The sequence below is a fragment of the Arvicola amphibius genome, chromosome 9 (genome assembly GCF_903992535.2).
Source record: "Arvicola amphibius chromosome 9, mArvAmp1.2, whole genome shotgun sequence".
Lineage (NCBI taxonomy): Eukaryota > Metazoa > Chordata > Mammalia > Rodentia > Cricetidae > Arvicola > Arvicola amphibius.
Window position 1 is genome coordinate 90,124,820 of NC_052055.2, and position 14,423 is coordinate 90,139,242.

A 14,423-nucleotide genomic window follows, 5' to 3' on the forward strand; every position below is an offset into this window, starting at 1 on the left:
AACTAAGACAAACAAAACAGAAAACAAAATACCTGCCAAGTTTCGAAAATGAACAACATTCAAAATTCCTTTAGAGTCAAAAGCAAGTAAACAAACAAACCAACCAAATGTCTAGACAAAAATGCTTACAGAGCAAAGCAAAGCAAACAAAACAGAAAACTAGACAGCTTAAACTAATCTCTAAAAGCAGACAAGAACATCTAGAAATTAGGAATCTTGACTATTCTACTCAGAATAAACAAAGGGACTGTTGACCAAACCAAGGGAGGTCCAGAGCGCCCCAAAGGACTCACCAACAATCTACCCAAGGAAATAGCACCAATCTGTACTCAATGGATCCTGCAGGTATCTATCTGGTTGCCATTCAGATTGTTCCCAGGAAAGGGAATCATTGGGCTGGGTGTAGTGATATACACCTTTAATCCCAGCATTCAGGAGGCAGAGGCAGGAGGTGATTTCAAGGCCAGTCTGGTCTACACAGTGAGCTCCAGGACAACCGGGACTAAATACAGAGACTCTTTTTCAAAACAAAACTGAACAAAATATAAAAACAATAAACCATCAAGAAAATACATAAATAAGAAAGAAGAAAGTGGATCATTCTTGGAGCCCCACATTGTGACATCATAAGGTCTATGCAAAACTCACAACTCTCATGTGGCTATAACTCAGGAACACAGATTTAGGTTATCCCAAATTCCATGCTCCTGCCTGGGAGCCTTCCCAAGGATGTAAACAGAAGCTGGAGTGAGGTCTGGGGAGCAGGGTGCCAGATTCTGTTGACCCAACCAGGTGTCCCAGTGCCTCCTCTAGTCCAGCCATTACCTACAGCTTCTAGTCAAGGGTAAAAATAGTAAGGAACTGTTATAGGAAGCCGTTTGCTTGGTTTTAGCTGTTTAGCCCTGAAATAACAGAAACCATATTAATACTGTTTGGCCAATAGCATAAGCATATTTTTGGCTAACTCATATCTTAAATTAACCCATTTTCATTAATTTGTGTATTGCCACAATGCTATAGCTTACCAGGTAAAATTTTGGCACCTGTCTCTGGCAGGGCTATGTGGCTTCTTCTACCCAAGATTTAGTATTATAGTCAAATGTCTCAATATTTATTGTATGTAGGATCTATTTATCCATTGGCGCTGATCTAAACTTTAAAAGCCCAAGTATTTAGACCGGTCCACCTAGTTGGTGTGGAGTTGGGATCCATGTTGGGTGCCAGATGACGATGGATGCTAAAAAGAAATCCCACACTATCTCAGAATTGAGTATAATAAAGGGTTATTTATTTAGGGGTACACTCACAGATCACAGTCCTCTGCTGGAATGGGGAACAGCAACCAGATGCAGCAGCTGGAAGAGAGAGGGACCACACGCTTTACATCGGCATTTATAGTATAAGAGGCCTCTCCCAAGTGGGCTGGTAACATAAATCCTACTGACTGAAGGATCCAGGAACTCAAACCACTTTCGGGCTTCCCTAGTCTCTAGGGAAGAGATTCTCAGAACTGTTATTGTGTGGCCCCTGCCCTGCCTGACCTGTTTCTACCTCCTGTTCTTAGCATTTGACATCTGGGAGAAGGAAAGCATTCCTTTGCTCATGGTGACTGCAGCTGAGCTGGGAATCGACTCTTGGACAGGTCAGCCTTAGAGTGGTTCACACGCATCCCCTTCCAAACAAACGCGTGCGCGCGCGCGCACACACACACACACACACACACACACACACACACACAATTGTAAGGCCCCAGTTGATCTTCTCAGGGCATAAATCTGCTTTACTCAGAGTCTGTCAATTTACAAATTAGTTTCATCTAAAAAAAACCTTAAGATATGTCTACCCTAATGTTTAACTAAGTGCTGGGCCACCCTGTCATTCAGGCATGTTCACCAAATTAACCACCTCAGAAGTTTTTTTTTTTTGTTTTTTTGTTTTGTTTTGTTTTGTTTTGTTTTTCGAGACAGGGTTTCTCTGCAGCTTTTTTATTTTTTTTTTATTTTTTTTTATTTTTTTGGTTTTTCGAGACAGGGTTTCCCTGTAGTTTCTAGAGCCTGTCCTGGAACTAGCTCTTGTAGACCAGGCTGGCCTCGAACTCAGAGATCCGCCTGCCTCTGCCTCCCGAGTGCTGGGATTAAAGGCGTGCGCCACCACCGCCCGGCCCACCTCAGGAGTTTTGTGGGAAATGTTTTCAGCAATGACACCAGGACACCAGAGAGCTCCTGCCTTGGGTCAGAGCACAGTGTGGTGAAGGAGCAGAAAAAACTCCATTTTGAGAAAGAACTTCATTTTAGACAGGACCTAACTGGGGGGGGGGGGGGGCGATGAATGCAGCCCAGCAAAGTCATAAACATTCCCAAGAAACTGTGCCAGCCCTGGTCAAAGTGACCCACCAGGGGGTCCAAACAACGTCTGCTTACTTCAAATGTCCTTGTAGGTATCTCTGATTAACCATTGTTTTAAAATTCCTGTCTGCTGAGAGTCACTGTTTGAAATTCCCATATACTTCAACCAACAAATTCAAAAGTCGTACATCTTTGCTCACTACCGAAATATCAAGGCTTGTACTGCCCTGCTTGTGGTTTTTCCTTTTAAAAACCCATTAGCCTGAGAGCTCCGGACAGTTCTCCCGGACTCACTGTGTTAGTGTGTCAGATTGTGGTCTGACTTAGCTAACTTGTAACCAATAAACCCCAGTTTGTTTGTGTGTCTGCATCGGACACCAGCTCTGTGGGGGTCTTTGGGAGTCCTGTGATACAGGCTTAGTGGTGGCAAACCCTCTCTGCCCTTCAGGTCTGAAGGAAGGCAGGTCTGGCACCATGGGGAAAAACAGGCAGAGGAGAACACAAGGAGAGGAGACTCACGCTTGCAGTAGGACTGGCCAGGGGTCAACCAAGTAGCTGTGAACAAGTGACTGTGCCCTGGGGTGGTCTCAGACTCACAGGGTGGTGCACTCATCTTCGCAGTGAACAAATGCATAGGTCAGAATTAGCTTTTCCAAGAGGCACGCACAGCCTGTGCTCAGTATAACCACCACAAATGGAAAGAAAACACCCCAAAATCAGAGCCAGAAGAAGGCTATTGCTACATGCTCGTAATCCCAGAACTGCGGAGGCGAAGGTAGGAGATTGGAGTTTGTGGTTAGCCTGGCATACAGAGTAAGACCCCGTCTTAAACAAAAAAGGGTGACAATATAACTCATTTGATAGAGCACTTGCCTGGTGTGCAAGATGCCCTGGGTTGGTCCCCTGTACTGCATAACCCAGGCATTGCGGTGCGCTCCTGAAATCCTAGCACTCAGCAGTAGAGGCAAGAGAAGCAGAGTTTCAAAGTCATTCTCTCATCCTTGGCTACAAAGTGAATATAAATCCAATCCTGGCGATACCAGATTCTGACTAAAAACAAACAAACAAACAAACAAACAAACACAAACAAACAAACAAACCCAAAGCATAGCCAAACTTTAGGAGACAAGTATTTAGGAGACAAGAAAGATTTTATTTTACATTCAATCCAGGGCTACATAATGGCGATAATGCACTAACCCCCTGAACTGTAGCAAGCCCCCAATTAGATATTTCCTTTTATAAGAGCTACCGTGGTCATGGGATCTCTCCACAGCAATAGAGCAGTAACTGAGACACATCCCAAGGAAAGAAATAAGACCACCAAAACAAATCAAATAAAATCCAATCCAAACTCAAACTGTCAGCCATGGTGATGCACACCTGTAATCTCAGTACTAGGGAGGTGGAGGCAAGAAGATCAGGTCGAAGTCTTTCTTGGTTACATAAGTGATGGGGGAGCTAACCAATCCTCTTGTCTGAGGGATGTGTCCCCTGGGGGGGGGCAAATACCTTTAAAACATCCGTGTGCGTTTGTTTTCGCTCTCTTTGTTTCCTGTGCTTAGCTGGAACTCTGGCTTTGTAAGTTTTCCCCTTTTCCTCCTTTTATTAAAGCTGAGTATTTTATAATAAAGCTAGTTTGGTTAATTCCAATTGCCGACGGACCACGCCCCTTCACATAAGAAGTTAAAGGCCATCGGAGTACACAAGAGACTTTGTCTTAAAACAAATACCAGGAGAAGTAAAGGAGAGCAGAAACATAAGTAATTCAGGCTTTTTTAAATGGCAAAGAATAAAATGCATCCATTCTTCATTTAGGGCTTTTCCTAACTAACAAATGACCACAAAGCTACTGGTGATGAGTGTCCCTTTCTGCACAGTTCTCTGGACACACTGCCAGAGAAATGAAAATACCATTTAAAATTCAAATTAAAGATTGCAAAATGACTCGGAGAGCAAACAAGTGAAGAGTATTTAAAAAAAAAAAACACCTTTTAGTGGGTTGGTGATATAACTCCTGCCTGCTTTGTGCTCACCAGGCCCCACGTTCACTCCCCAGTGCACCAGAAAATAGAAACTTCGGGCTGGAGAGATGGCTCAGTGGTTAAGAGCATTGCCTGCTCTTCCAAAGGTCATGAGTTCAATTCCCAGCAATCACATAGTAATCTGTAATGAGGTTTGGTGCCCTCTTCTGGCCTGGACACACACACACACACACACACACACACACACACACACACACAGAGAGAGAGAGAGAGAGAGAGAGAATATTGTATACGTAATAAATAAATAAATATTTAAAAAAAGAAAATAGAAACTTCACACTTCTTTACTGTAGAACAGAAACCTTTCATCCTGTAGCAGTGGCTATTCCCAAACATGTCTGTCGTACTGTGAGCCTATCCCTCCATGTCCCTCGTCTCCACTTCCAGTGACCTTTTCTAAGGATTCCTCTCTCCACCTCTTATGCTGCTACTATGTCCTGATACCAGAGGAGGCCTCTGCCTGCTTGTTCACCTGATCTGTGTGCCAGCACCTTGATCTCACATAAACTTCTGTTCTCTATAAACGACCCTGACACGGTTACTATGCTATAGCACCGTGACCAGCTAGTGACCAGCTAGTGACCAGCGTGACCAGCTAGTGACCAGCTCGTGGTTGGTGATGTAGCTCAGGAGTCTTGACTGCTCAAGGACTTGAGTTTTGTCTTGGATCTGTCTTAAGGAGGAAGACAAGGAGTGTCAAGGAAGAAGAGTGGGGGGAAAAGAGAGAGAGAGAAAAAGAGAGACAGAAAGGGAGAGACTAGGGGTGGGGGTTGGACAGAGTGTGGAGAGCTCATGGCATCCTGGTCTTCCCTGACCTGGCTGCCCTATGGGGTCCCATGAACCAATAGGGAAGACAGATGACCTTCAGTCACCCAAGTTACACCATCGATCAGTTCTATTGGCAGCCTTGGGCAGTGGGGACCTCAGCTCTGCCATCTGACTTGCTCTAACCCTCAATGTGGGGAGAGGTATATGAACCCTTGTCACCAGGTAATGTAAGACTTATGTCTAGGAAAAAGCAGCAAGACTCTGTGGAGGTTAATAGAGGAGATTATACAGGGGAAATTCAGGTCTGGCTGTATTAAAAATAGCTCAGCTAGTGGTATCGTTATGGAGTTTGTGACCCCTGGGAAAAGACCATAGGCTCAATCCAATTCTAATTAAAAAGTTTATTGATTAGCTGCTAGCAGAACAAACCATCTCTGATCCAAATTTGAGATTGCCTTGAAGGAGGGGTATGGGGAAGGATTTTCAAAGGGGGAAAAAAAACACAAGAAGATCTTTAGTATCTATATAAGCAAGCAAAACCTGTTCTGTTCTGCCAAGTTAAGTGGTTAAGACAGGTCAAAATGACCTTTGGGTCTCTGCACAAGCAAGTTACAACAGCAAAAGCAAAGCAAAACAAATAAAAACGAAAAACAAAAAAAAGCAGTCAAATCATAGCAAGTAGATAGTCATGGACAGCTGTACATTTTTGGGTGGGGATCATTGAGTTGGGGTTACTGGAAGCTTATCTTCCAGGGATGGTGGCAGACACAGAGAGCTAGTGGGCACAAAGATGAATGCCGAGCATGAAATGGGGTTTCTTTCGTCCTCACAGTATTCCCCAGTGTTAAATGAAAAAATGCTCGTGGATTAGTCCCGTGAAGACGAGCTTTCAGGTCTCCCATTCATGCTTACTGGGTACAAATAGTGTAGTGGTTTGAATGTAACTGGCCCCGATGATCTCATAGGGAGTGGCACTATTAGGAGATGTGGCTTTGTGGGAGCAGATGTGGCCTCATTGGAGGAAGTGTGTCACTGTGGGGGCAGGCTTTGAGGTTTCCTGTGTTCATGATACTGCCTGGTGTCTCCGTTGCCTGCAAGATATGGGACTCTCAGCTACTCCTCCAGTGCCATGTCTCCACCATACTCCCTACCATGATGATAATGGACCGAACCTCTGAACCTGTAAGCCAGCCACTCAGTTAAATGTTTTCTTGTAGGAGTTGCCGTGGTTATGGTGCCTCTTCACAAGAATAGAAACTCTAGCTAAGACAAAGAGTAATGTACACACATGTATGTATATTACACATGTGCACACACACATATACATATATACACATCTGCAAACACACATATATACACCTGTCCATACATAGAAAAACAAATGCATGACAGACACACACATAAACACATAAACACACCTACCCATGTATACAAGACAAATGGCTCAGCAGTTAGGAAGGAACACTGGCTGTTCTTCCAGAGGATTCAGGGCTTGAGTATCAGTACCCACAAAACAGATTGTAACTCAGAATATCTAGTGTCCTCTTCTGACATCCATGGGGACCAGACACGTGTGGTACACAAACGTGTGTAAACAAACTACCACACACATATTTTTAATTAAAAAAACAAAAAAATAAAAGAAGATAGAAGAATGATTGAGGAAAATTCTTGACACCTAGAATTTTGGGCACATCAGAGACATTTGTCTGACCCAGTACTGTGTAAGAGAAAGAAACATAGAAAACCAAATTTGTCCACTGCTATTTGTCTCTGTTGTTAAACAGACAACAGGCTCAAATTATTATTACTATTGTTATTGTTATTATTATTACTACTACCGCTATTGTTTAGGGGTTTGGCGATCATTGTGGATGAGGACAACATCACCTTTCAATGTGAAGGAAAGATTCAATGTTTCTGAAATCTCTAATCTGCAGTCTATTTGGGAAGCCCCTATTGTTAAGTTTTTCCTATCCAACAAACCTCTCTGCCAATGCAATAATCCAAATCAAACAAAGTCAGGCCAAATTAAAAGAAGCCCAGGTTTAATGGATGCCAGCGTTCCCAGGCATCCCCCAGGGAAAATACAGAGAGGGAAAAGGGGCGACCACAGAGAACTGGAAAGACAACATGCTCCTTCTTTAGGGGGCAGTTTAAAATAGCCTATGGGAGTGGTCTTGACTCACCTTGGGGAGGGGTCACTGTTTGGTAGGCTTTCTTGGAGGTGGAGTCTAGACTGTGACAACTTCCAGATTTTAGTTGGTAGGTGTCCTTTTGAGCCAGGAGAGTAGGTACCATTGATGAAGCCCCAGGACCTGGTCAGGTGTTGCGTTGTCTGGAGAACACTTTGTAGGTTGGTCTTGGCCCAGACAGCAGGAGCGACCTGTAAAATACACTTGAAAATGGGTGGGGTTAAAATAGGCTCTGGAGTCTGCTAGCTTTTTACCAGACCTGATTTTTGATACAGCAGCAGAACTTTTTTCAGGAACCTGCAGGTATCTGTAAGACAATTGGAACAGGGACATTTTAGAAGACAATGAAAGGGGATTGGGAACTCTGGATCTCTGAAGATACACCTGAAACCTGTTAATGCAGGGCTATGGAGCCTGTGAAAGAGGCACACCTGCCTGCATTTTTAGCAGGAAACTTAGCATAAGTCATCGAATATCATTAGACAGATCTAAGGGAATAAATGAGCAGAAATGAGACAGGCTTGTTGTTTTTTTTTTTTTTTTTTTTTGGCTATGTAGGCAATCCCAAGTCTCTCCATAGTCTTTGGAGAACATCAGCCTTAGAAGCAGTGCTTGCTATTAGCTGATGAGTCCATGAGGCCTGAAGATTTTCCTGTGGGGGGGGGGGAATTTAGTCTACCTGTCTTGGCAGGATGAGATGATCCATCCCCCGGTGTAGCTGATGAGATGGAAGGCCACTTTTTGCTGTGTGGGTGGCTTTGCTATACCCAAAGGCAAGCCTCCAGGTGGAAGGTCTTTTGTAACCATGCATCTTCTTGGAGGAGCTATAGGATGCTGCAGGAGCTGGCATGTCTCTGTGTTAGAAGCTCTTTTGTTAAGTACTATACTCCCAGGTCTGTAAAGGCACTTGAGAATTGGGTACCATTACCTGTTAGTTATATTTAAATTAGACATATAAGTTAAATTTAGACACGTATTTTGCCCAATTAGTTACAGCTTACCAATACTAGTAAATGTAAGAAGATTAAAAGGAATATTTTAGTAAGTTAAAGAAATTTGGAGATAGAATGTCTCCTTGGTAGGTCTAGCACACGTGGGTACTCTTACCAAAGATGGAGCTGAGATCAAAATGGCAGCTACCTATGTGTTTGTGTCTTTTTAGAGCTGTTGTAATCTGGAGTTACAAGTTTTATGTATCTTAAAACACTCACACATATACACAGAGAAGTAAGACAAGCATACTATGGAAACAAACATATATACACACATAGACATAAAAGTATAGTGTGGCCACATTATTTTAACAGACAGACAAAGTTTTTTTAGGAACCTGTGTCAGCTGACCAACTTAAAAATTCTGGTGTAGGCCGGGCGGTGGTGGCGCACGCCTTTAATCCCAGCACTCGGGAGGCAGAGGCAGGCGGATCTCTGAGTTCGAGGCCAGCCTGGTCTACAAGAGCTAGTTCCAGGGCAGGCTTTAAAAAAGCTGCAGAGAAACCCTGTCTCGAAAAACCAAAAAAAAAAAAAAAAAAAAAAAAAAAAAAAAAAAAAAAAATCCTGGTGTAGGCAGCAGAAGCCAGGAAAGCACACAGGCAGTCCCAATAAGGACCAGATTAGCAGATGCTGCAGGAGGGAACAGAAACATAAGGACGGAACACCTATACAATTTGGGAGTGGAAGGAGGGGGAATAAAATGGATCCATTGTAGAGAGACCCAGAGTGAGAAAAAAAACACCAGCAAACAGAGAAGCAGGGAAGGGAGCAGGGAGGGGATTGGGAGCTGGAGCACAGCATCGGGAAACCATGGGCATTTGGAGTCTTGTTTGTTTTATGTTAGGTGTTAGATAGCCACAATTTAACAGGATTTTTGTAAAAGGCTTGGAGATCAAGCCTCGAATTACAAGTGTCCATTTTATAAGTCTATGCCAAGTCTTGGGACTCAGTGCCTACCACAATACATCCACTGTGATAAGACTCTTGAGTCATAAAAACAGTGCAGTGTGAGAATTGCATGGCAAGACGTCTCTGTCCCACGGAATCTTACCTCATCGAGGACTGCCTCGCTGCTGGTGGGGTCAGGTGCCTGGCACAGGCCGCGACTTTAACAGACAACCCAACAAATGCAGGAAGGGCATTTTCCAACAGGTAGCCCTGAGCCAGTGAGAAAAACAGCTCATCCCAGTGGAGCCTCCAAATGTTAAGTTTTTCCAGCCCAACAAACCTCCCTGCCAATGCAATAATCCAAATCAAACCAAATCAGACCAAGTTAAAAGATGCTCAGGTTTAATGGCTGCTAGCGCTCCCAGGCATCCCCTGGGGAAAACATGGAGAGGGAAAAATGGAAGACCACTGAGGACCAGAAAGACCATGTGTTTGTTCTTTGGGGGACAGTTTAAATAGCCTATGGGAGTGGTCTTGACCCTCTCTGGGGAAGGGTTGCTGTTTGGCAGGCTTTCTTGGAGGCGAAGTCTGTACTGTGGCAACTCCCCGGGGGAAGGGGCTTGAAATGGAGCTTTCCACCCAACATTCCAAAATGGATGCCAGGAGCTGGGGTGAAACCCCACTCAAACATTCCAGACTGTTTGGATAAAGGGGTGCCATGGAGCTGAGGTGATGCTTCCAACCAACACTTATGAGTGAGATGGCTTCCTCTTCTTCCCTTCTGCCCTTTTGTCCTAAGAGGCATACCCACCAAGACAGAACCTCCCATGGAGCACATCTGGGGATAACAATAGTCTGTATTCTGTCAATTATATTTTAAATAAACACTGATTGGCTAGTAGCCAGGCAGGAAGTACAGGTGGGACAACCAGACAGGAAGTAGAGGTGGATCAATGAGAACAGGAGAATTCTGGGAAGAAGGAAGTCCTAGTTGGCAGATCTGACCCAGACACAGAAGAAGCAAGATAAGGTACCAAGCCATGTGGCTAACATAGACAAGAATAATGGGCTAATATAAGTTATAAGAGTTAATAAGAAGCCTGAGCTACTGGGCCAATCAGTTTATGACTAATGTAGACATCTGTGTGATTTCCTTGGGACTTAATGACTGCAGGAGCTGGGCAGGACAGGAAACTTGAACAACAGGTATACACACAAGTTCAGAGCTATTCAGAAGCTAGTACTCCTAGGTCACAGGCTGGGTCTACCCACAGGTATTTATTCATTTATTTGTTGACTGGTTTGGTTTTTTTTCTTTTATTATTGCCACATGTGCTGTTTAAAGGAAAAACCGAGGTGTAGAAAGTGCTCAGTGGCTAGGAGTGCTTGCTGCTCAAGCGGAGGACCAGAGTTCAGTTCCCAGCACCCAGGTCTGGTGGCTCACAGCCACCTGTAACTCTAGCTCCTCAAGCCCACTTCCGGCATTCTTCACGGATGTCTGCATATATGCAGTGGCTATGCTAGAGACCAACACTGCTATAGTCGTTTGGATTTCTCCTTGCGTTTCTGGAGATGGAGCACAGGGTCTGGCGTAGGCTAAGCAAGGGCTCTGCTGCTGTACCATCTCCAGCCCATCATCAGTTGCTGGTACTAATGAGTGTTTGTTCTTCATTCTGGGGGACTATTACTGGCTAGTTCTAGTACTGCTAGTCTTAGTAATGGCTAAAGCAGGGGTGGGGCCACGCTGCCTGCCTCCCCAGTGCTATTTACAGGGATGACAACAGCAGGGTGGCCAATCCTTGATGTAAACCATTGGGGACAAAGACAACAGCCCTCCTAATCTCACTAGAAAACAAACAGGAAATGGAAAAGGTTGAAATCTCAACATGGACCAAAGAGCTTTCCAGGAGACAGACCGCTGAGTCCTCGTACTGGGAGATTTTGAAGGGCTCAGCTGGAGAGGGACTCAGCAGCTGAGGGGTGCTTGCATATGTCCTGTGTGCTTAACAGGAAGGCAAAGGGGTCACTGCAGGCTTGGCTTTCTGGGGAGTTCATTTGCTCCCACACATGGAGCCTCTGCCCTCTGCTGTGCACAGCACTCTCTGGGGGAAGACAGTGTTCTTCCCTGATGTCACAGGTGAGGAAGCTGAACGTTGAGTGGTTAAGCCCTTTGACAAGCAGATCCCTCAGAAAAAGAAAAAGTAGACACTATAAGGAGCCCACAGCCTATCTATGCATAGTCCCTTTTGCTGGAGCAGAAATGCTGCAGGCTGCAGCCTGATTGATTGGAGCTGATAGCCTAGGAACTGCTTTGGGCTCAGGTTTTTCTACCTGCTAAGACAGACCCTGAGCTCTTTTACATCGTGAGGAGACCCTGCAGCTCCAGTGGTGAACTCTCCTGGACTTCAAACTGTAACCTGCTTGCTTAATAATACATCTTCTATAGTGGTTGGCACTGACTTTGTTCATTTTTCCTTTAAATGTGAGCTTCATCAAAGAGGTTGTTACCCCAGGAAGGAGTTGATGAGCCTCCCTGGCCTGTGATCTCCCAGGGAAGGGCTCTGTGAGCTTCCAGAACCAGCCAGGAACTGGCAAACACAGTGGGCCAAACCCACAGAGGACAGGGCTTCAGGACTTCAGGGAAACACAAAAATGCATTTTTCAATGTAATGTTTATCACTAGTAACGAACGCAGTTCAGTTGGATGTGTAGAACAAGGACATGTTATTGTTTCAAATCAATATAAACTTCTACATGAAGAAAATCATCCATATGCTAAGCAAGTGAGTGTATGTCTTTACAAGCAATGCAAAGAAATTTTTAAAAATGGTTCATTGTGCTGAGTTCTGAATTCCAGCACTCAGGAGGCAGAGCAGAACTCAGTTCAAAGTCAGTCGGTTCTACAGAGTGAGTTCCAGGACAGCCAGGGTTGTACGAGAAACCCTATATAAACAAACAAACACAAAGAAATAAAATTGTTCATTGTACAGCGTGGCCCAGGGAACTTCCTGAGAATACTCACATTGTAAGGAGCCATCTCGAATCTAATCTCTCTTCCACACTAAGATTTCCATAAAGGACATTCCAGTGCCAATGTGAGAGTTGGGAAATTGACCCAGTAAATTCAGACTCACTATGTCAGCATGAGCCTGGCCTATCCTATTTCCCCCTGGCCTTAGTTTTCAGAGTTACAAACAGCAGCTCCCAGACACTGTGCTTATCTGTTTTGCTGCTGTTCACCTGAGGTTATTTGCTTGCTAGGCAGGAGCTAAATCACCTGAGCCACATCCAGCTGCTCAAATGAGGTTGGAAGATCTGCACTTTATTGATGGAAACTAGATGAAAGGAAGGAAAGGCCTTGCCTGCCAGACCAGGAGCAGCATGGGATGCCCCAGCTCTAGGGTTTGCTTAGGGCCCAGGGGCCTGAGGAGCATCAGAGGGGAGGCCTGGGTGACAGACTGGTGATAAACTTTCTCACCATACTGTCACTTGCTCTGCAGCAGGCCTTTGTGGTCCAGGCTGAGCCATTTACTCCCCATCAAAGGAGTTTGGCATGTCACCCTAGACAGAGCTGCTGAATGTCTGCCACCAAGGGGAGCCAGCAGGCAGAACTGCCTGGCATTGGCTGCCTGGGAGAAGGGGAGAGGACTTGTCTCTGGTTATTAGTTGTAAAGAGATAAGGCTGGAGCCACCAATCTCACCTCCTGGGGGGCATTGTAACTCCCAAGGTGTGGGAACTGGGACCTCCTGGCCCAGGACAGGATTGCATGCTGTGTCCCCTGTCCCCTCTCTCAGTGCCTAAAACTATCCCTGAGGAAATGACCTGACAGAGAATAGGTGAGAAGGATTCTCTAAATATGGCCTAGAGCTTCTTGGGTCCAAGAGCAGGAAAATGTGATTTATCCAAATTCCAGAGTGCTTGGCTGAGCCATTCTCTGTCTGATCTTTTCTTTCCTTGGATTTCATGGGAGTGAAACCCTACTGTGTTTGTCCTTTGAGTTCTTTTTGTGTCACTGAGCGTGAGCCCAGGGCCCCTTCTGCCCGTGTCTGTCCTTTGGTGCTTGTCTCACTTCAGGTTGCCACATGTCGTGAGCTTCAGGCATTTGCCGTGTACGTCAGAACCCCGCAGTTTTTTGCCGCTGAAAAGTATCTCACTGTTTGTGTGACAGGACTATAATAAGTCTAGAGGAAAATCGGAAGCCTTTCTCTCCTGTGGCGTTATCTGTGATACAGAGCATGGGCTACCAGCCAGAAGACTGTGAACAGCGGAGGCTGTAGGCCGCCTCTTCGCGCAAATGATGGTGTTCTTGTTCTAAGAAGCTTTTTATTTTCATGAGGTCTCATTAGCCCGTTGTTGGTCTTAATGCCTGTACTGCCAGGTCCCTCTTCAGGAAGTCGTCCTTGTTCCCTGAGTTGAACTTGCTTCCTGTTTTATCCTCTATCAGATTCATGGTATCAGGTCATATGTAGAGGTCCTTGATCCATCTGGGCTTCAGTTTGGGCAGGGTGAGAGGTAAGGATCAAATTCCATTCTTCTACATGTAGCGGTCCACATTTGGATAGCTATCCAACATGGTTGGTTAAAGAAGCAGTGTTTTTGCCAATGTGTATGTGTGTCTGTGTGTGTGTGTTTTGTTGTTTTTGTTTTTGCTTGGTCTGAAAGAAAGAAAGAAAGAAAGAAAGAAAGAAAGAAAGAAAGAAAGAAAGAAAGATAGAAAGAATCAGGTAGCTGTAGAAATGTGGGCTTGTATCTGGATCCTCAATTCTATTTCATTGGTCAGTATGTCTGTTTTTATGCCATGTTGGTTTTTGTTCTGTTTTTTTATTTGTTTTATATAGCCTTATGGTATGCCTTAAAATCAGGAATTATGATTTCTCTATTAGTGTTTTGATTGGTCAGGACTGTTTCAAGTATCCAGGGTCTTTTGTGTTTCTATATGAATTCTGAGATAATATTTTTCAGTTTCTGTGAAGACTAGCATTGGGAGTTTGATGAGGAGCGCACTAAATCTGCAGACTGCTTTTGGTAGAATAAACATTTTCACAGTGTTAATCCTACCAATTTTTGAGCGTGGGACATCCTTCCATCTTCTGGTGTCTTCTTCAATTTATTTTTTCCAACATCCTAAAGTTTCCACTGTAAGGTCTTTTAGTACAAGTTTTTTTCATGTCTCCTGGCCCCAAGAAGC